This window comes from Alosa sapidissima, chromosome 5 (assembly GCF_018492685.1).
Source record: "Alosa sapidissima isolate fAloSap1 chromosome 5, fAloSap1.pri, whole genome shotgun sequence".
NCBI classification, from domain to species: Eukaryota; Metazoa; Chordata; class Actinopteri; order Clupeiformes; family Clupeidae; genus Alosa; species Alosa sapidissima.
The window spans coordinates 21,470,598-21,494,123 of NC_055961.1; the positions used below are offsets into that span (position 1 = coordinate 21,470,598).

Here is a 23,526-nt window from a genome sequence, read left to right on the forward strand (position 1 = left end):
CTTTTTAAGCTGACCTGCACAAGTGCCACATCTCAAGTCAATTATTATTCCAATGTGGTGTACACACATCCATTTGCAATTTAATGTATACCACATAATTACACTACAGTGCTGTTATGTTGTAACTTTGTTAAGATGTGATTGAGAACCGGGGCCCCGTCCTTGTTTTTATGAATGTGCCGATGGCAGCCCTTAAAGGCCTGTCTTGATGCTGCCTCTATTTACTGCGCTGTTGCACCGCAGGCCTCCCAGGGTGCCTGAGCCCGCGCAGGGCTGCTGTCTGCCACTTGGCCACCAATCATGAGGGGAAATAGCTCTGCAGCTCCGCAGTTGTGCTGGGATTGCGACAGTGTGACTGGGCCTCCTTGACAGATGCGTTTGTTTCCTGTTTCTCTTTGTTTCTCTCTCTCTCTCTCTCTCTCTCTCTGTCTCTCTCTCATGTGCATGTCCTCTAGGAAAGATTTGCTCAGCTTAGATCACAGGCTTGCTAAATAAAGTCCTGAAGGACCACCCGGTTGCAGCAGACATACTACCTAGCTAGCTCGGTTTGTAGATGGGAGACATCTGTTTTGTTTTTGTTTTGTTTGAGTTCTCAGAACAATTACAATGCTCATATTGAATGAGGAACAACAGCACCTGAGTATTCAAAAGCAATGTATAACAAGCTAGTAATACAGACACAATCTGAAGCATTATATTGCAAACATAATGGCAATACAACTTCATGTCATGGGCATATTTCCACCTATGCATGCATTATCTTCCTCTAGAAGACAATATCTCACCCATTATTTCTTAAAACATATCATGACATTTCCAATTGCAATAAATACATGCATTGTCTTGCCAAAGCTTCTTAGCAACATTACACTAGGTAATTCCATTTATTTAGGGGCAAGTTTCTACATGCACAAGGAATACAAAAGCTACAACACCCTTCCCCTAATAGAGGTGAAATGACTGATCCCAAAAGCACTGTGTTCTTTTGGTATTCATTGGTTTGCGAGCCCTCCCACATACATCAAAGCACTCTGTGTGCTCGATTGTCTGTGCGAAGTTTACGTGTAGGTGAGCTAAGTGCCATCACTGAGAGATACTGTACCCTCTTTCATGCTGACTTCCTGTCAAAGAAGGAAGTGATGAAAGGAGTAAATGCTGGAGATGAATGTGCAATTGGGCTAAAAATACAGAACCTCCTGACAAACTAACACTTTCATCTTGCCATTGTTTCTTTTGGTCCGTGTGCAACACACTCATACTTTCATGGGGTCTAAGGCAAGGATAAAGTGCTCTGTGATGATTGTGTCAACAAAAGATCACGCTAAAATGTTCCATATTAAATATCCAAACACATTTAAATAACAGAGATAGAGCCATGTCAGTGGAGAAGACATGGACATTTCTAAAGTTTGTTGGAATATCAGCATAGTATATGACTTTGGTAGCCTAGTAGCCTGACATTTAAATGGTGGTCAATTGACAGGCAAGTGTATAATACAATGAACAGATTTATAACTATTTCAAAGCCTTCCAATTATGGAGTGGTGATGCCTAGAATCTATAACAGCTCATCAAAACTCAGTATTCAGTAAAGCCAGGGTAATTGATATGTTCTCATCCTGAAGTAATTACAGGCATTCCTTTGTATCATCATCTCCCCATCATCTCACCTCAGTCCAATGAGTCTGGTCCTGAGTGACTTTAAAGAATATCGTCATCATGTGACCATATTGTTTGTGACACACACCACAACAAGATATGGCGGGTCTCCATCCCCTCCAGAGAAGCCAGCGATGTTGCCAAAACATGCCAACTCACGTGTGTACGGGAGCCGCACTACAGGAACCTAGTCGACTGTTCCAAATTAGTTGTGCATTTATTTGACATATGTCTGCTCCAACAGGAGGGGGGCACACAATGGCATGCAAATCCACTTCTCCCCAATCCTGCCTTGGCTGAATCAGTAAAGTGAGCAGGAGCCACAGGAGGAGATCCCCCTTCTCTAGGCACAGGGCTGAATATTCATCGTCGGCATTTGCATACAGCCTGCAGATGGTGGCAACAGATGCTCGTTATAGCAAGTGTCAATTTTCAAGAATTTGCTTTTGTGACAAAACAAATAAAGTGATACGGGCAATGGCACTGATCCACTCTCACGACAGCTCTGAAGGGCCCTTATAGACATGCAAACAGAGAAGAGACAGAGAGAGACAGAGAGAGAAAGAAAGAGATAGACAGATAGACAGAGAGAGAAAGAGAGACAGGATAGGGTGTAGATTCAAAGATAGTCATGAAAGCAGAGCCACGTATAAAAAGTACAGAATGAATTGAACAGGAGGGTCATTGAATTGAACAGGGGGGTATATGATATGAAAGACATTACTGAGATTAAATGAGCTGTATGTGATGGTGGGAGAGTCTGCTTGTGTTAAAGTGCAGCTATGGAAACAAATTGAAGGCTCTGCTTTTCATCCCCTAGACGACTGAGCCTCCAATCCAAGAAAGAGAACAATGAAGCCAGACACATTTAGAAGTTGCATTTTTAATTAAACACCATGTGTACCACCCCTGCGGTGGAAAGTCAGCTGATTTAATTAGTTTTTAATGTTTTTGTGCTGTTTATCTTGTGAGTGTGAGATTTTTTAGTCTCAGCTTTGAAGGTGTGAAAGTCTCTTAATGTATCCCAATACAATACAGGTCTAGTGAACAATGTGCATTTAGTTCTTTATAGGTCTTGAGAACAGGCTTTGCATTAGTGACATCATGACGAATGGATTTATTAAAAAACGAGAGAAAATATCAACTGATATAGGTTATGCACTGTATTGGGGGGTCTGACAGCCATAAATATATTTAAGCAATAAGCCCCGAGAGGCCGTAGGTTATGCTGATTCTACAACAGCTAAGGGGTGCTTAGGCACGACGTGCTAGCAGAGTGCCTAAAACCTTATGCAGTCTTTGCAACAGCGGTGCATTTACTGGGCGAGAGGCCGCAGGGTTATTAAAGGCAATTACTTGCACCAGGAGTGGGAGTGGTCACAGACAGACTCACTGCCCTTCAAACTCTCCCTCAGACAACCCATCAACATTCACACACAGGCCCATCCAGACACTCAGTAGCTCTCTACCAGATCATTTCTAATGAGGAGACACAGCACTCAAAGAATCCGCCATAGAAATACATGGGGTTAGTTCGTAACGCCAATATGGCTGTAATCTCTACACATACCCCTTCCTGTATGCCTCCCCATTCACTTGAATAGGAAAATAGCTTACGGATAACTGCCCAAAGTGCGTTGCAACCGGGGGGACTTGCCTAAAAGAACTATGTCTCTACCGTGCTTCCGGAGCTCTGGCCTGGTTGGACGTTTAGGAGCGCCTGATCCCATGTTATGGCCAAAATTGCGATGGACTGTTCAGGAACACAATGTTGTTAATTGCCAGGAGAGTCACCAATGCCCATGATTTATTATGTTTTTTTCTCGTTTTCTGTGAATTGTCTGTTTAGCTTTTTTTGTTAATATTTTATTATTATTTGTTATTTATGTAAAATAAGTGTGCTGGGATACAGTGCGCTGGCGAGTCACGCCGCTCCGTCTAGTACCTGGATTTTTATTTTGTACTTTTTATTTGTTTATTTGTCCATTTATCCCCAAGACATTCTTTCCTGATCAATGTTGAAGATGAGTACATCTAATCGTGGAGGTTTCATTTGGTGGCTTGCATCCTTATCATGTTTTCAGTCTATATAGATATGAGCCTGAAGCCTGGGTTGCAACACACACATTTATTGAGTTATGAAAAATCTCAATTCAGATTTGTCTGCGAGCCACATGCAGTCAACACAAGATCCCTATCTGGCTCAGCAGCCTTTCCAACCCCTCCACTATATTAGACTGGCTCCACATTAATATATTTTAATTATGTCACAGATTAGTGAACACAATCAATTCATGTCTGTGTTCACAGACGGAGCCAAGCACTCGCCTTTGGCGCTATAGATGCATTCCACCAGAGAAAACAAAGGAACTCTCTAGAAAGAAAACAAAAACTTTATTCTTTTTTTGTTTTATATGTGATGAAGCAGATAGAATGTTTGCTTCAACAAATATGCTTTTGGGGATTAACACTATATCACATAATGTAGGAAGATTGTGTGAGCCCTGTCACTTGATATCTTTTGTTAAAAACCATGTGAAAACACATACCGTACAGACAATCAAGGCATGTTATTCAGTAGAGAATCACTCTCTCTGTTAGCAGTCTAGAATTTATTACCACCTGAAACAATTTAATTTGAAAGTATGAATATCTCCAGTGATGTGTTAATTAGTTATATCTAACAAACATGTATTTAATTAATACACTATACAGAGATTAGAAGACATGCTTGAACCATGTGAGAGATGTGACCAACTTTGATTCATTTACTTGCAACACACTGGAACTACAGTAACATAATGCTTTAGATGCCTATGAGAATGTGCAGTTTGTTATATTTATTTCACCACCTTCCCAGGCTGTTATGCATAGAAACAAAACAACACTACACTGTTAGTAAGCATGTAATTACTCAACTCAAGAGCCTGCCTCTTATTGAGGACATAATATCACTGTATGTGCCACCATAATTTGATTATGGTTGTCAGTAAAAGCAGAGGGAAGACAGTATACTATTCTGCAGACAGCAGCCGTGGCCTACTGGTTAGCACTTCGGACTTGTAAGTGGAGAGTTGCCGGTTCGAAACCCCGACCAGTAGGCACGGCTGAAGTGCCCTTGAGCAAGGCACTTAACCCCTCACTGCTCCCCGAGCGCCGCTGTTGATGCAGGCAGCTCACTGCACCGGGATTAGTGTGTGCTTCACCTCACTGTGTGATCACTGTGTGCTGAGTGGTTTCACTGGTTTCACTAATTCACGGATAAATGCAGAGGCCAAATTTCCCTCACAGGATCAAAAGAGTATACTATACTATACTATACTGTACTATAGATCTCCAGATCATACAACATCTGCTGAAACCACCAGCTCCACACTTACTGGTGAAACAAATTTCAGCCTACATTTCCTCTCTGTGAGTATTGACAGGACATAATGTGGTGTATAGTACTAAAGGCCTACAATATTTGCCCATGTGTAGGCTATTATGTAACTGTTTCTAAAAGATCCACTTGAAATAGAAAAAAATATTCTCTTTACATGTTGGCAATTAAAGGAGAATTCCTGCAATTCTTCAAATAGATCTCTGTTTCTCGAGATCACCGAGTACTGTTGGTATGAAAACAAACAAACAAAAAAAACAACAATCGGTTCTACCTAGCTCGAGTTGCTGCAGCCAACAGCTACAGTTGCCAGGCAGCTACAGTGCTACACTCTGGGGCATGAATATTGGGGCTCATGGACAACAAAATTCTGCATTCAATGCTGTTCTTAATCTAAATGCAGTTTTCTTTCGAAAGTCCGCATTACTTCAAGCTTGTAACCTTTTCATGAGGAAAAGTACTTCCTCCCAATGAAGCCTCTGGAGGAAGCTGCCTAGAGAGAGAGGGGAGCCTGCTGTATAATTTGGTAGCACTCGAACACAAGCTCTGCAGTGGATGGTACAGTTCAAAGGAAAGAATCTAAAATTAATGATTAAGTTGAATCTATCCATTTCATAAAGTTCTATTAAAGTAGTGATGTTTTTTTTTGTGTGTGTTGTCTTTCCATTTAAAACATTCCTCTCAGTTGGAATGGGGCTGTTTAATTTATGAACAGAAATAATCGGTTCTCTCAGGGAGCCAAGGCAAGGCATTGTAGTAGCAATCAAAGGATGATGCAGAAGTCTCGAGACTGAACAATACTTTTTGGTAATCAGTAAAATGAAATGAAATCGTTCTGCTCTCTTTTTATTTGACATAATCATTTGAAAGGTCTTAAGATAGGAGTGTTTAGCTAACAGATGGATATAGTCCAAATAAAGTAATGATTATAAGTCCTATTGTCTGGGCACTTTTCAACACTTCCAAACTATTAGAAAGTTTGAACTGTCTCTGCAAATGCATTTCAGTACGAATGTATTTAAAAAAAAAACATCTCTGGTAAACCAACTGTGGTATTAACTTACACAATTACTGCCCCATATAGCATCTCCCATTTGGAGTATTCCAACACACAGTATTGGTGCAATATCAGAATAGCAGAACACGCAGCAGCACTAACATTGCCCAATTTCAACAACAATTAACAAGATGTTTACCCACCTGCAGTGTAGTTAGCTGCAGCTGGTGCCATGAAGAGAGCATAGATGTTTTAAAGTTGAAAAGGAAAAAGCTGACTAAAGGGACAGCATCTGCTTATTTGGGTATATGGCTCTGTGTGAACATATGGTCCTTGCACTATAGCTGACACTTTTCAAAACAACAAACAAACACACACACACAGCGCCCCAACCACATAATCAGAGCTGGGGGATACCGGCGTGACATGCCAAATTCACAATTGTTTTGGTTCAAGCTAAATTGCGTGGAAATAAAATACACATTCTGGATTTACTTTGTAATACAGTATCCCCAGATCTATGAATTATTTTACATCGACTTCTACATCTTCTATATCCCCACTCTAGGCTTGTATTTTTGGCTCCCTGTTGCTTCACAGCTAATGGCATGATGATAATCTATCCCCGACCGACCTCCTCCTGCGTTGACCAAATGACTGATGTAATGGGATTAATCACCCAATGAGAATGGGGGGGGGGGGGGGGGTTGGCTTGGCTCAGCTCCAGCCTTCCCTAACAGTCACGCATTAGCCAGCACCAAACCTACGCCACTGTTCAACAACACAGAAACTAACAATTGTTATGTGCATTTATTAAACTGAGAGCAATTTGTGTTTATGGACTTTTGCAGTAGCCCTAACTTGGAGAGACGTGTTTAGAGTCCTTGTGTAAAATCCTTCTTGATCTGATATTGATGAGAATTAATCCCATATTAACACTTTGTCTCTTTACTGCTTCTTTGCTTTATTGACTGCCAAATAATTGCACACCAGTGACGAACAAATCCCTAGTTACAGGCTCAGTGTAGCTTATTAATATACGCCTTACTCAACCGAAACAAAATTAAAAATAATTGTGCTTTTAATGAGGTGATGCCTGGCAAGCATTTGGCTGCTTGTGCTCAAACAACAGAGGGACAAACCCCAGTGACCTCAATCCATTTCAACTCAGCCATAAAACTGTAAGAAGGTAATCAAATCAGCTCTGTACACAGTCAAGTGACTGTTTGCTCACTTCAGACCAATCAAGGCCTACTGTATGGAGCACAGACCTGAGGTCAGATTTTCTCTTACGCCCCCACATGGACTCCATCCCCAAACACTCAAGTTGAAACAGTGGACAGAGATTTAATCATTTTCCGGATTAGCTTATTGTACTCTGATAGCTGATCCACATCCACCCACAGGCATTCACGACTCTAATTACTCAATTGATTGACTGATGCAGTGGCTGAAGTGACTATGAGTTTGTCTGAAGTATCTGGCATTTGTCTGTGGGAAGGTAAGAGGATCATGGCCTTTTGCAGGTGAGGCTGCATTTGATCATGAACAAAAGGAGACCGCATACTCTAGCAGCTTACAGTATATGACAATAATTTAATAAAAAAAAAAAATGTTTCGGTCGAAAGTTGTTTTTTTTAATTTTTTTAAATTTTTATTAAATTATTGGCAAAGGAGCTGCTAGAGTGTGTGGTCTCTTTTTGTTCATAATATTACGTATCCTGTGACCAGCACCTCAAAAAACTCCTACTATTGGTGTGCGTTTGCTTTTTTTACTCAAAAGCTGCATTTGATAGCAATTGAAACGTCATCAGGGTCTGTTTTTCCCATTCTCACTTATTTGAGCCCCAAAAGCCAGACGTTAACATATGAGTACTAAGGGTGTCACAATTTCGATTTTATATCGAAATCGTTCGAAATTACATCTCAATCTCGAACTTCGAATTTAAAAGTAGAATCGACGATGCAGCCACACCCCCAATGTCACATCCAGCATGTATAGACCTCTCCAGAATAAGTCCCGCCTCCTAACTTCCATATCCATCCAACCTTCGGTCGTCAAATGTCTATGGGAAATAACATGGCGTTTTGAACGATCGTACCTGTCAAACTCTGTAGGTGACAAAGTAGAAAAAGCTGCTGGGCAGATTGGCCTACACACTTCTGCCATCTAGTTTCCACTGGATTTTTTGATTTTCGGTGCCGTTTAAGTAATATAGTCTATAGTATAGGCTACTTCTTAAACGGCACTGACAATCAAAAAAATCCAGTGGAAACTAGATGGCAGAAGTGTGTAGGCCAATCTGCCCACCAGATTTTTCTACTTCGCTACCTACAGATGTTTTACCGGATGATATTTTGAAACGCCATGTTATTTCCCATAGACAATCGACGCCCGGAAGTTGGATGGATACGGAAGTTACGGAGGCGGGACTTATTCTGGAGAGGTCTATGCCAAGACGCACAAACGCACGTGCTGAACTGCAGCATCAACACTCCTCTAATTTTAGGCTGCAGCCAGTTAAAATATACACATCAACCTACCGAAATCAAAGCCCCTCTTGCTACTTTGAAATCACCGGTGTGGAAGTACTCGTTCATTCACGTCAATTAAAACTAACTTACCCTACTCAATTTAGCAAGTGAAAAGATGATTTAGTTAGGCCTACAGTCCAAAGTTACTTTAAGGCTTAAAATGCACATTGATAAGTATCCATGAACACTAACCTTGGGTCTCTTCGAAGTGTGCTGAAACGATCAAATTATAATTCTGTGTTGTTTCATTTCACTATGTTCACGTCTCTGTTTTAGCCTAATGTTGGTTCTGTTTACATTACAACCTCGCGGTTGGAACGGTTTCAAAATAAAAGCCCCCCGAAACAGAAAAAAAAGGCCAAAAAGAGTAAATAACATATAAGGAATGCATTAATAGTAATGTTGAAAAAAAGATCGAAAATCGAATCGAATCGTGACTTTAAAATCGAAAATTGCATCGAATCGAGGATTTGGAGAATCGTGACACCCCTAATGAGTACTGCCTCTAATGATTTGGATATAGTGTCTGTACCACTAGACTTCATGGAATCAGCACAGCACAGTTCCTAGTCAATCAGACTACAAACAAACTTCAATAACGAATGCATCTAAAAAACAGTTTGAGCAGAAACATACTGTAGATGCAAGTGATTGAAGAACTTAAGATCTCAATATCTCATTTTTTTCATGATTCTTACATCAGCAATCCGTTTTTCTTCTCCTTGCATAAAAGCAGTGAAAAAACAACTGCCTTGAAAGAAATATGTTTATGTTTTGCCACATTTACAACCAGAGGTAAAGACAGCAGGTAAACTGATAAATTGCTCCAGGATACTAACTTTAATACTGCCATAATGAAATCCTACACAGAACATGTTAACCTAACAAATGTATAAATTAACCATTTATTTTCACTGAAAGAGTTATTTATAAATTATGTAGTAACTGAAACCATTAACAATTTATTGCTAGGCAAACACAGCCCATCAAACTAAATTTAATGATGGATTATTTAACAACTATGAAAACATTAATACATTTATAAATGAAACCAACTCACTTCAATATATCCATGTCATTACCTAGTTATAACTAATGTTCACTGTAGCCTATTAATGACTTACTGAGAGAACATGATTTTAACTACCAACACACCCACCCAGTTATATCACACCTCACATAATAAATCTCACATGAACACACCTCAACTAATGAGCCCCTTTGACCACAAACATGTAATGAGACCTCATGATTTATTTGTACAGTGCCTCGTGTGATTGGAACAGATTACTTGCGGCATCTTTATGTAAATATTCTAACTCGGCCTACACTACACTACACTAACTATGTGTTCCACAATACGTGTTCCATGCCACTGAACAATGAGTGCATAATCGTCTAGTTTCATAGCAGGCCTACTGAACTCTAAAATGAGTCACGACAAATAGCTCTTAGTGGAAGACAGAGGCCTCCAGTCTCGGCAGGACTTGCCTGCTCATTGTCTGTTAAACTATAAAACACTAATGTGGGTCCCCCAACAGCTTTGTGAACCTTGAGTCGGAACTGAAGAGAATGGAGTAAGTAATTTAATGTAATGGACAGAAAGAAATGGTTCCTCATTTAACTTTATTGCTGAACCTTGAGAGAAGAGAAAAAGACACTTTATTAAGTTTCTGTTTTAATAGGCCCATCTATCTGAATCAGATATTGGCCTTAATGGTGGCACACCATTATTTATATTTGATAAAGAGTGTTTAAAAATCCCACTGCTGTCATCAGCTCTTGATCCTGGCATTTTCAGTGAGCATTCCATGCAGGATTCTCAGCAGGATTGGCATATTAAAGTATAATAATCTGATTTTTGAACCCATTTTTTTGATGTGATTGCCGCTAAGAATGTGTAAAAGAGGGGAAAAAATATGGTGTGCTACTTAAATTTAAGATGCTGTGGCCAGGCAAGCAGAGAGGACTGCAAGTCAAGACTCAAGAGAGTCAGTTGTCATTTGAATTTAGGAGACATGATCAGCGGGTGTCTGCTGGCACAGTAGCCTAGCCTTCAGCATGGCTTTGAATCTTCACCTTTATGGGCCAAGGTGGGCACACTGTCCTGCCAGAGAGATGAGATCTAGCTTAAGGACAAGTCGCCCCTCTATATGTCCTCTCTAACTTATTCACATAGTCCCACTTTTATTTCCTAGGCAACGAATGTTAAAAATTTAATGATATCCTGATTTTATTTCTGAAAGGCTGGATGGAGAAAGGGAGGCTATTTGGGGCAGTGCCTGATACAACCCAAAGTCATGTTTGTTCCACGCTTTTCCATTTAGAGAAATTTATATTGCGAGGACATGGCGGCCCGTTCCTGTGTGTGCCTTCTGAGGGGCAGCTGCTGTGATGTTGAGCCTGAGTGATAACGCCGTCTGAGGATGCTACGCAGAGGCAGAGCACAAATGCAGAGAGACTCGGTCATGACAAAACAAATGACTAAACTGAAAATAATTGCAAAAGAAAAAATATAAGTGCAAGAATGACGTTCAAAGATACTTTGAGATATTGTCGGAATATATCAGTTGATAAGCTAAGCTAACTCTTAACATCTATCACTTGCACCTGTGCTATGTTATTGTTAACAAAGCTCGGCTTGTTTACGTAGACTGACTGTTAACTAGGTTTAGATGTAGCTGAGCAGTTTTAGACAAACACTTGGCAAATAACCTTTTAATAAAATTATGCATCAGATTGTCAGATATTAAATGTGACAGATTAGGGATACCATCCTTGAATCATAAAGTAACTTCATAACAGTACTTTAATATTATGCAATTCCCATTTTTAGTCTATGAGCATTAAAACAAAACATATGTTTTGTTAAAGTTAAGACAAAACATAAAATGAACACAAACACCTACCAAGCACAGACACCTCCCTCTAGTCTGAGAAAAACCTTTCTAGTGCACCATGGCACCACACATTTATCCACATAAAGGAAATTAGTTGTTGCCATAGATACTGAAGTTTGTATCCACTTGCCTTCCACTCAAAAGTGCTTCATAATCAACAATATGACAGATTTTATTAAATGGCTTATATGAGTAAAAACTTCCCTTCCCTCACAAATCCTGCATCAGCTGCAGGGGTATGGGGGACACTAAGTCTTAAGTCCTCCTGAACATATCCATCCATTCTCCCTTGCATTCATTTTGTTCACTACTATTTTTTTATTACTATTACCACTGCTTTATTATTTTTTTTATTATTTTTATTATGATCTATTTTATATTGATGTCTTCATTATTTATTTAGTATTCTGTATTATATTATGATTTGTTATTTTGTTATCATTCATATTTAATCATTTGTAAAACACTTTGGTACAACCCTGCGTAAAATGTGCTGTATAAATAAATTGACTTGACTTGACATTCTCCCCTTGCGTTCGGGTGCAGACACCATGGGTGAACTCTAGTAGTCTTGGACAACAAATTAATGCCACAATTGTAGTGAGGAGACAAAGTGCAAGTCTTACATTTACTTAATACCGCTGCTAAGTACCCTAATGATATTGCCTTGGCAGCTTTGAGGAACTTACAAGAGTTTGGGGATTAAGAGTCAGCCAGTCAGGGGATGTCTACGGAGAGTAAAAGTTTTTTGGGCAGTCGACATCGTGAATTCTGCGTGAAACAGAACCCAGTGTAAAATATGTTGTCAATTGTGCATTGCTGATGTATTATATAGTATACTATTAATTAGGTTTGGTGGTTGTTCACCAAGAGCCAAGAAAACTAGATGTACCGCAGAGCGGTACAAAATATGACCGCCGCCCAGTCCAGCACATTTTTCCAGAAAAATAAGTCACGCTTGTCAAATTGTGTTCATTTCCTACTTTGTTCCTTTTTTGTGAGTTTGTAATTGAGCGTGTGCAGAGTGTGTAGTTGTTTTTGTGTATATGTGTTTTGTGTGTGTTTTTTTGTTTGTGAGTGTGTGTGCATGTGTGTTTATGTGTTTGTGTGCGTGTCGTGTGTGTGCATGTATGTGTGTGTGCATGTGTAGTGTGTGTGTGTGTGTTTTTGTGTGTGTATGTGTGTGTGTGTGTGTGCGCATGTGTGTGTGTCTTTATGTATGTGTACATAAATAAAGCAAACAGGGAACCACCTACTCTTTGCGATAAGTGCCATGGGATCTTTAACAACCATGGTGAGTCAGGACCTCAATTTAACATTCATGCAAATGAAAACATCTGCTGCAGTACAGTGTCCCTGTCACTGTAATAGGACATTGGGATTGATATTTGTTTGGTGGCTTTTGGCCACGGGGAAGAGTGCCACCTACTGGCCAGCCACCAACACCGCTTCCAGCAGGAACCTACTCTTACAAGGAGGTTTCTTATCCAAGTACTAACTAAGCCTGCTTAGCTTCAGTAATTCAGCAAAGTCAGGGTATCTGCTGGTCTGGCTGCTGGCTATAAACAAAAGGTGAAAGGCATATAGGATTCTAACTGTCTCACTGAATTGCATTATGCACACTCAATTCTCACTGGTATCTGCTAGACAACAAGTACCAAAACATGATTACTTCATAGATTTCACATGTAAAATACATTTTATACAACCCCACACCCATCTTGCCTGTTCATAATTCTGAGAAATTCTTGAATTGTGTGCATTATCGCAAAGAGTAGGTGGTTCCTTGATTTGCTTTATTTATGTACACATACATAAAGACACACACACATGCACACACACACACATAAAAACACACACACACAAAGACACGTAAACACACACACACTACACATGCACACACACATACATGCACACACACACACACACACACACACACATAAAAACACACACACACAAAGACACGTAAAGACACACACACTACACATGCACACCTACATACACAAACACACACACACACACACAAAACACATATACACAAAAACAACCACACACTCTGCACACACTCAATTACAAACACACAAAAAAGGAACAAAGTAGGAAAGGTACACAATTTGACAAGCGTGCCTTATTTTTGTGGAAAAAATGTGCTGGACTGGGCGGCGGTCATATTTTGTACCGCTCTGCGGTACATCTAGTTTCCTTTATTTACATTATTATACACCTTAATATACACACTGCAGTCATTTAAGTCAGAGGACTAAACATTCCACTAAATATTGCAGTTTGTATAAACATGTGACGAATAAATAACTTGGACTTAGTGAGCCACTGTGAGAAGTGCCTAACCAATAGCACATCTTTAGCACCTGTCCTCTGTACAACTGAAAGAAATGTTAACTAGGCGGTGTGTGTGGAGGAGTACTAGAAGTCTCCCTGGCGGTGGTGGTCAGCAAGTGTTGTGGAGAGGGTGTAGCAGTGAGAGAAATGAATCATCCCAAAACATGGCTCCTCTAGAGCATTTCTCCCTTGTCATTGTTAGGCAGTCTGCCTCCTCTGCCTTGTCTGAAACTGACTCCATGGTAAAAAAGGTTGTGAGAAGCACTTTATCATCCTACCGACTCAACGCCATCAGGGGTATTGGGCTCGGTGGTGGCGTTGTCGTCGGTCACAAAGTGCAGTCCCTGCCGGGGAGAGGGAACAGATGACGGGCCGCTCTCCTCACCATTTACTGGTTGGCTGGGCACATGCGTCTCATCACGCAGGCAAATCCCTCACTGAGTGTGCAGATGGAGGACTGAGCTCACCTGGTCACAAGGGACACGTTGACTTGGACTTGTGTGATGTTTTTTTGCCTTCTTTTTTTGTTGTAGTTGGCTAGAGTTGGAAAACAAGTGAAACAATCCCTAAGCGCCTCATAAGTGCCCCCAGAGCATTGTTGGGGTTCTTGTCAGCTGGCGAGTTCAACTTCTGTTGGGTAATTTGAACAGAATTAGCAGCACACACACGCCGGGTTAAGCCGCTGTCACTGTCAAAATAAATATGTCGCGGCATTTAAGGCTAATTTTGATATCTGATCATATGGCTTGTTTCAGATAGTGTGATGTAGAGTTGAAAAATGCTGGACTCTGTTTCTCTTGAACAGGCATGAGGCAAAATATAAATGGCACACTTACACTTTACCACCGACTACAGAGTGAAATGAACAGATAGTGATTGTTTTTGCAATAAGTAACAGTAGATCTTCAATCCTCTTAAAAAAAGAAAGTTTTGCAGAGAAACTGCTAAATTACTGTAACTGAACTATTTTGGATATGAGGAAAATCAAGTGATGAGCGGAAAAAAGCACACATTTGAAAATAAAGTTTTTACTAATTATGTAGAAGATTTTCTGAAAGAGGAAGATCTGACCATATTGCCACTGCTGTGGCCATCTCTCTTGCATGTAGCCATTATTGTCTGACCTTAAAGATGGAGTCAGTAATTTGGTTCCATGAAAGGTTGTTAATATAACTTCCAACCACATTGCACGCTTCCCTTGTGTATTCTAGAGGCACCATATTGACTGATTTTTAATGGTCAAAGCCACTGTGTGTCTGTCTTATTCACAGTGCCAGGGCGGATTTGACCCAAAGACCTTTTATAAAAAAAAAAGATATAAAAAAAAGATTTTACAAAAAAAATTATACATAGAACTAAATGCACCTGCACCTTTTTGGCTTGCATGACATTTTATGAAGAAAGAAAACATTAGCCTGAGTAAAAACTATTACAAGCCTTTTCAAAAAGTCTCTTGCAACTACTCAAGCAGAGTAAGCAGCAGTCAAGAAGGACAAGATAAACAAATAAACACACACACAGACAAACAAACAAACTGGAACTGGAGGGAACAACATAACAAACACCACCTGACAAAACCATGATTCTGAACTACACTGTTGAGGAATGTGATATTACAAATCCAACTAATGAACCAGTGATGGGACTGAGATATAAGCACAATGTTCCTGTTAAAGAAAGACACTGTGGAGCTTTCTGCAACACTGAATGATGAGTGAAAGTCTGTTTGTTGAGAATTTATTGGTAGTAGCAAGTGTATAAATCAACTCTAGTGGGTATGGCTAAACTTTAGCCCTTTGTAGACCCTTTCACCTCCACTTAACAAAGATATAAATCAGTAAGTCTGAGATACACCAAAAGTCTATATTTACTGTTGTGCTATTCAATAACGATCATGCAGTATTGATTTCTTTCTTTATCCTCAAAGAAAGAATTCAATTAGTGGCACCAATGGCTATAGGATCCCTCTATACTGAAAACATCTTCTGGAGCAAAGTGCTCTACTATGCAGCACAGTAAACATACAGAGTATAAAGTAGGTCATTATGTACATTTCCATAAAAACAGATAGAAATAGTGCCGTCTGATTCTGTCTATCAAGTGTCAACTCCAAACTTTTACATAAAATAAAAAAATGGATGGTAATTACATGGTAACAATACAATTATGAACATTATTTCAATAATGAACATTATAATTTTCTAGCAGTAACCCTAACCCTTACCAATGACATACTGTAATAGACTAATGTCAATGACATTCTAGCATATGTTTGGGGAGAAACCACTGAAAAATGTCCATAGGGTGTGTGAATATAACAACAGAATTATGTTTAAATGTGTACCCATATATTTTTTTCCCTACAGAAGACTATTCTGTAATTTATGATAATCCTTGGATTACAGTGTTCTTTGCTGCAAAACAATATCTTACTCCCACTAATCTATCTGTGCCTAATTATGGGAAACCTTAGTCACTCATTAGTTTCCTTCTCCATATAATGGGCTGATATGGGCCATGTTTTCACACTGAAGACCACGGAAATTGGAATGTTTAAACAACATAAACATAAAGTTTTCCACAGAATTTCCTGCCATTCCATAGACTGTCTGTCCCCTTTTTGAAAACTCAAAACTGGCCAAAGTTGGATCTCTCCTTTTTTACATGCTCAACATTCAGCTTTGACCTAGAATTTAAGCCATTTCGAAGCCCCTCGCTGACTTCCTGTCTTCTCTCTCCTCACTACAGAATATTGTCTTTGTGATTGAAATGTGAATATTTAATACATATGAATTATTCAACTGACTGTAAACAACTTCAGAACACATTTGTCCTCCATTCTTGGTTGTCGTATTCTTGTAGAGGACATTTCTTGCAGATTTACATCCAGGAAGATGTAATGCCCCATGTGAGGGTTCTAAATGGTATGGCAGGTGCGGGGTAAAGGACCTGGCAGAGCCTATACTACACAGCCAAATCAACAGTGTTAAGTTAACTCTTTAAAGGTGCCATGTGTAACGTCCGCCAAAAAATCAATTCATACTCCACATTCCATAAAAGATGTTTTTTTCTGTTAAGATTGGTGTTAATTGGTCTCCTCTTCCAAAAAATAACTTAACTGGTGATATTTTCTCACCAAGACTATAACACCGACACTTTCGCCAAAACTCTGCTTGTGTTAAATATTTTTTTTTTTAATCCAAGCTTTTTAATTCATATATTGCACTCACCTCTTCAAGAGCTGATTGTTTGGACAAGAAAATCTGTTAGAGGCTCCCCACTGAGGTGCCGTTATCAAATAAATTCATGTATGTTTTTTTGAAGATGACAGGCCGGCAGGGTGTCTGAGAACAATTATTCTCGAAAATTAGGACCAGGCTAAAAGAGGACCTGCTTAGCATTTAGAAAACCTTTTTTGGCACTCACCCTCATTACACCACCAGCTGTTTATCATAGATTGGGTGAGTCTGTGTTATGGCATAGTGATGATGAGATAACATTGAACATATATATGTCAACAGACTTCAGTTTTGAAGTGTAAAGGATAAGGCCACACACCCTCGAGTAATTTAATGTATAGATGCATTGATAGATCTTGCTAATTATAAACATGTTTCACAGTATTGCTGTGAAAGTTGTCCTGTTCTCATGCCTTTAACCTTATCACTTAAAACATTCATTTTAATGTACAGTAAACATGTACATATTTTACATTCAATTTTGTTACCTTTATGTTTTGTTTACCTTTTTCAGTGGTGCATTTAAGCTGAAGCACCTTGAAGCAGATTGCTGACCCATTGCTGTCAGAGGCCATATAAGTGTGTGTGTGTGTGTGTTTGTTTGCTGTGTGTGTTTGTGTGTTCCTCTGTTGGAAGCCTTGAAATAGAGAGAGAGAAAAGACGGAGCCACATGGAAGGATGAACTTCTGCTCCATTAACACAATCGGCAGGTTAGCGCTCTCTCCCTGCCAATTGATTAATTTAATCCTTAGCGCCACCGTTCATTATGCAGGCCTTCTTCACGCCTCTGATATGCAGCGGTTTAAAAAACAGATGGTCAACAAAACCAATTAACCTTTCCCCCCCTTCTCCTTCAGCCCCCCCCACACACCTCTCACAGATTCCTCTGTGCACCAAGCCCAGGCACTGCCCTCCACTGAAATTATGGGTATTTACTGGGTTGTTGAGTATTCGATGCATTGCCCATCACAGGGAGATAATGTCACCCAGGAGCAGGACACATCTGTCTGCCGGGCAGGACGTGGGGAAAGGCTGGGCCTGGTGTGATAATGCAGCTGTATGTATTTCCTTTCTTTATCCACCTCAAATCATTCGTCCCCCACCCCCCCTTTTACAACTAACAGAGGAATGTGGTATAGATCAGTGTGTGGTGTGTCTCTGAGGGAGAGATAGAGAGCGAGCGAGAGAGAGAATGAGAGTGAGAGAGAGCGAGAAAGGCTGGGAAGGGAGAGGCTTTACTGTAACAATCTCTGTGCATTACAGAGGATGATGAAAAGAACTGTGATACTAATGGAATGGCACCTGACAGAAGCTGATAAAGGACTTGCCAGGAAGCTATCAGGCTGCGACAAAGAACGAGCATAATCAGGCAGATTCATCTGTTTGATATGTGAAGAAACGTGGGGGGAAATGTGAGACTGGCTTTCACATTGATTTCATACCGCATGGAAAATAGACATGTTTGTGACTCCTGCCTGAACCAGATGCTAAGCCAGAGGCTCTGTAAGAAAAGCTGGCAGCCATGGTCGGAAGTAAAGTATTGCTAGAATACCCCCCACCCCCTTTCTCTCTCTCTCTCTCTCTGTGCTGGTTAGCCATTTTGTTACAGTGACAGATGAATGTGTGAGCTGCTACCTGTTTCACTCACCGGGGTGGTGTTGTATCTCTGGCCCGCACAAAGGAGCGTGTTATCAGTCATCAACAGACACATCTGCTCGGCCGGCGGGAGAGGTTCAGGGGGGTAGCCACGGGAAGATGTAACAGCTCAGTTAGCAGGCGTCACGCCGCTCTTGACCTTGGGCTGTTCCCATGTTTAAGATCTGAGTGTGTGACATATGCGCTGTTCACGATACTTTATACGTCTGTGCTGATTCAGAGCTGAACTGACACTCATCAGTTGAAGACAAAATAACCCAAACTACTTTTTATCTTCCGCCAAGTAGGTTATGTTTTCAGTGCAGTTAGTTTGTTGTAAGCAGGATTATGCACAAACTACTTTCATGGAACTTGGAGGCAAAGTGTTGCATGGGCCAAGGAAGAACGTGTTGGGGAGTGCATTTGACACACATGGGCCAAGGAAGAATGTGTTTGAGAGTGCATTTGACACACTGTCTGGATCCAGGTATCCTTGATGGAGGCTGAGCAGCCTCTTATTTATGTGTACCCTCAATAAATCAAACACAAAGTCTTACTTTTGCTATAACCCCTTATTTTTTGTGATTATGCTTTTTATGATTATTATGCAATAATAAAAAAAACATATCATACCCTAAATTGTACCCAATACATTTGTGTCCACCAGCCACACAATGTGTTGGACTTCTTAGTAGAGAACCAGCATGGAATCCCTAATGGTAATTTAGTCAAACCAGGTGAGAAAAGCAGCAGTAGTAGCCCATTACTGCCTGGACTCAGAGCTGAGACGCATATTTGAACAGGTACAGTCAAATCCTCTTGACACCAGAGAGAGGGAATCTACATGATTGGAAAATAGCTGTGATCTGCACTTCAGTCAGTAAAGCTTGGCTGAAGCTCTGTAAGTACCTCTGGATCCCTGTTGGGATTTCATGGTAAGAATGAACTAGATTTGACCAGGGCCACAACCAATCACAATGAGCCATACCGTCCAGTCAGAGCTGAAGGTGGTCAATGAGATCCCGAGGGCATCGTCTGCTGGAAATCCTCCCGTCTGGACTCATATTTCTGGACTCGCTTCTGTTTTTTTTGCTTGCTGTTGATAGAATGGAGGTTAATTGTATTAGTCACCAGTGTTATTTATATGGTCTATTTTCTCAAAGTGCACAACAGACAAAGGTTGTCTGGTTGTGGACTCCTTTCCTAGTGTGATAACATTAATTCAGCCCCTGCCAAGTTGAGAAAATCTTCTAAAGGAAGTCAAGGATTGAAGTGAAGTGAAGTGTATCAATATCAAAGCTTAGAGTGATATTTAATTCAATATCATTGTGATCTGTACTGAGACAAACATGAATAAATCAGGCAAGCAACAATTAACCTAAAATGAATGCCTCTCTTACAGGAAAGTCATGCAATTTGGATGGACGTGGATACCGAGTACCTAATCGCAGGGAACTTTCTTCATTCTGTGGATGTGGAGAACATTATGCGTATGAGAACATTATGTGACTCTATAGGGAATTGACCTAATATTCATTTGATCACCACATTCCTTCTCTCTATATGACTTCATGTCTTTCATCTGAATTCAAATGATTCAAGTGATGTTTTGTTGCGGTATCTTTGTCCTCACACAGTTTTAACATTATTTTAAGACAAATGTGTTTTTAACAACAATGATATCTTGTCTGTATGTTGTCACCATGTCTACATAGGACACTTTCTACTGTATGGTCAAAAATATGCTCTCAAAATCCCATTGCATGGCCTTAAGTCCTCTCTAAGTCCCTCTTATTATGACCGCCGTGCAGCGAAGCGGTTTAGTCAGATTTTTTTCTTTTTCGCATGTCCAAATTTCCATCAAGGATTCCCAGGACACTGTAAGACCGGGGTACACGAAACTTGGTGGGCATGTAACCCCTCATGGATAGCATGGAACCACCTTTTTTCATTTTGATCTGTAGCCCCCCCGCTGGACTAGACCCCCCGAAAGGAGGGTAGGGCAGACACAGTTTTCTGTGAATATCTTGAGAACCGTAGGGCCTAGGATGACCAATTTTTTGCGTATGTTTGCCTCCAGGAGTCATGTAAACCCATTCCATATGCACACATGTGCATAAACAGATACACACGCACACATATACATTCACAGTAATCCTACGTATGACACATACTCACACAGTAGACATATATACGCATGCATGCACATGCACACATACAGGCACATAAACAGGCAAACACACAAGCACATGCACATGCACGCACACACACCCACCCACCCACACACACATAAACATAAACATGTACACGCACACATGCACACAATTCAAGAATTTCTCAGAATTATGAACAGGCAAGATTGGGGTGGGGTTGTATAAAATGTATTTTAAATGTGAAATCTATGAACTAATCATGTTTTGGTACTTGTTGTCTAGCAGATACCAGTGAGAATTGAGTGTGCATAATGCAATTCAGTGAGACAGTTAGAATCATATATGCCTTTCAGCGTGACTTATTTTTGTGGAAAACATGTGCTGGACTGGGCGGCGGTCATATTTTGTACCGCTCTGCGGTACATCTAGTTATTATACAATGAATATGCTGAATGTGATAAAGATATGCTGAAACTCTGTGGAAATAAAATGATTACTACTGAATCCTGGTTTGGGTTAATAATAATAATCTATTTTTCAGTGCAATCAAATGCATCTTTTACAGGCCAACCTCAGGATCCCTCCCGAAAACTATTTTTCTAGCAGATAATCTAAGCGCTCTTGCTCACTTTCACTCAAAGCGCCCCTGAATTTCCCCGATGAGAGAAGATGACCCTTTTATCGCTGGTCAAGGATTTGTCCCCACAGTTTTCCCTGTCCCCTCGGCGTCCCGTGACGTACTCGGCAGATGAGTGAGAGTCCGCGAGAGCGGGGGGTTGTAATGACCGTGCTCTTATCTCCGCCCTGCCCCAGCGCTGTGTCGTGCCACCCTGCCTCGCTGTGGCATGGCACCTCCCCTTGCCTCGCCTTCTGGCCTCGGTGATCGAGGGAAATTTATGGCCGCTGTCATGTCGGCGTCGTGCTCCTGGGGGTCGTGCTGCACGGTGACCTTCAACGCCCGCAGCTGGAGCCTGGAAGTGCCCGCGGATGCACCTTTAAGTTAGCCTCCAGCCACTCAAGGGAAGATAACATGCTCTCGCACAGCACTGGGTTTTGTCTCCAAACGTGAGGAAAGAAGGGTGGATAAAATATACATGCCCCTCTATGTGCATCTATTAAAGAACATGAAAGGCTGCACATCTCTATCAATTTGCTCAAGCCTGGTTGTAGAGGGAATTTAACAATGTCCCACATCCTTACTAACTTAACAGGTTTGGAGCGTGTGAAGTTCTTGTGACCTGTGGAGGAAACAGCAGAGGGGAGAGGCGGAGTGAGAGAGGGGCCAGAGACCTGTTGGAAAATCTTCCCAATTATGACCTGGAAATCTGCCAAGAAGATTTATGGTGGTCAGTAGGTCTTGCAGCTTTGCAGCCAAACAATCCCATCCATCCCTCCACATCTTAACATGATGTCAGTTTGTTAGAGATGTCAGACCTCTGAGAGCTTGACCTAACAGGACATCTAAAATTGGTATTTTCTTTAAAAATACACCCTTGCTATATTGTTACAGATGAAGAGTTTGGATCCAAAACACTATATCTCCATTTTAAAAAACATAAATCATGTTAATGCAATACAATTGCATTTTTGCTGTTTTGACTGAGTAAAGATAAATCAAATTACAGTTGCAATGAAATTACCTGAAAAAAAAAAATGTGTTGAAATGGAGTATATAGCGTTTTGGAACTAAACTCTTCAGATATTCCCTTGCGGTGAATGGAATCCAAGAATCACTAGGGTAACACATAACAACCACAAAATTGACTCATTAATAATTTTTGTCTGATTTGGCTCTCTCAGGGTGAATATGTCTGATGCGTATCCACATAGAGTTGCAATTTCTATTTGCCAAACACCAAAATGACATCACAATACCTAATCCACGTCCCTGGCGGCATCTCAGAATTGTAACTGCTCCTTGTGGAACCTGCATTACCTTAATGAGAGGATTGCACAGCTGGTGGTAGATTACCCTTCCCATTTGACAGTGCCCTACGTCCGGGCACAAAAGACGCATTTTGTTGTCACTGCATACAACAACACTGGGAGGCTTTGTGGCGAAGGGGTCTCCCCTCCATCAGAGTCTACAAAAGAGCAGACACAATGTGCTTTAATGGGACAGAGGGGGGAAAAATTGAGCCAAGATTGCACCCGGTTCCCCCTGTGTAAAACACATTCTATTATAGCAAGTGTTGAGCAGAACAAAGGGGAGGTGAGAGAGGCACTGGAGTAGGTTCACTCCGGACCCTGAGGTAATTTAATACTGAGCCTGAATCAGACGCACTAGATCAATGGGTACACAAGGGAACAGGAGACAGGGACATTTTTCCAAGAGACCGAATAGTTTTACGCCCTCTCTCTCTCTCTTTCTGTCTTTCTCTCTCTCTGCATTCCGACACACACACACACACACACAAACATACGCACCCGCCTGCACACACACAAAAACACTCAGAGACATGCACACATGCACAAGTGTGCACAGATAAACACATACACAAAGGCACATACAATAATGCAGACACACACACACACACAAACACAAGCATGCAGACACATACACACACACAAAGGCATATACAAGCATGCAGACACATACACACAAATACAAGTGTAACTTTTGCCACTTCGCATTATGCTGCGCAATAATTCCCTGGTGGCCCCTAGATGGGTGCACGAGACAAAT

General features: G+C 40.8%; 1 long non-coding RNA gene across 1 annotated transcript in view; it reads left to right on the forward strand.

Moving 5' to 3' along the window:
* The window catches only part of LOC121708932, a 31,264-nt gene extending 10,730 nt beyond the window's left edge, over positions 1–20,534 (forward strand). Inside the window, exon 3 of the long non-coding RNA XR_006031799.1 lies at positions 20,090–20,534. This is a non-coding gene — a long non-coding RNA (uncharacterized LOC121708932). The remainder of the gene's footprint in view (positions 1–20,089) is intronic.
* The last annotated feature ends 2,992 nt before the right edge of the window (positions 20,535–23,526 follow it).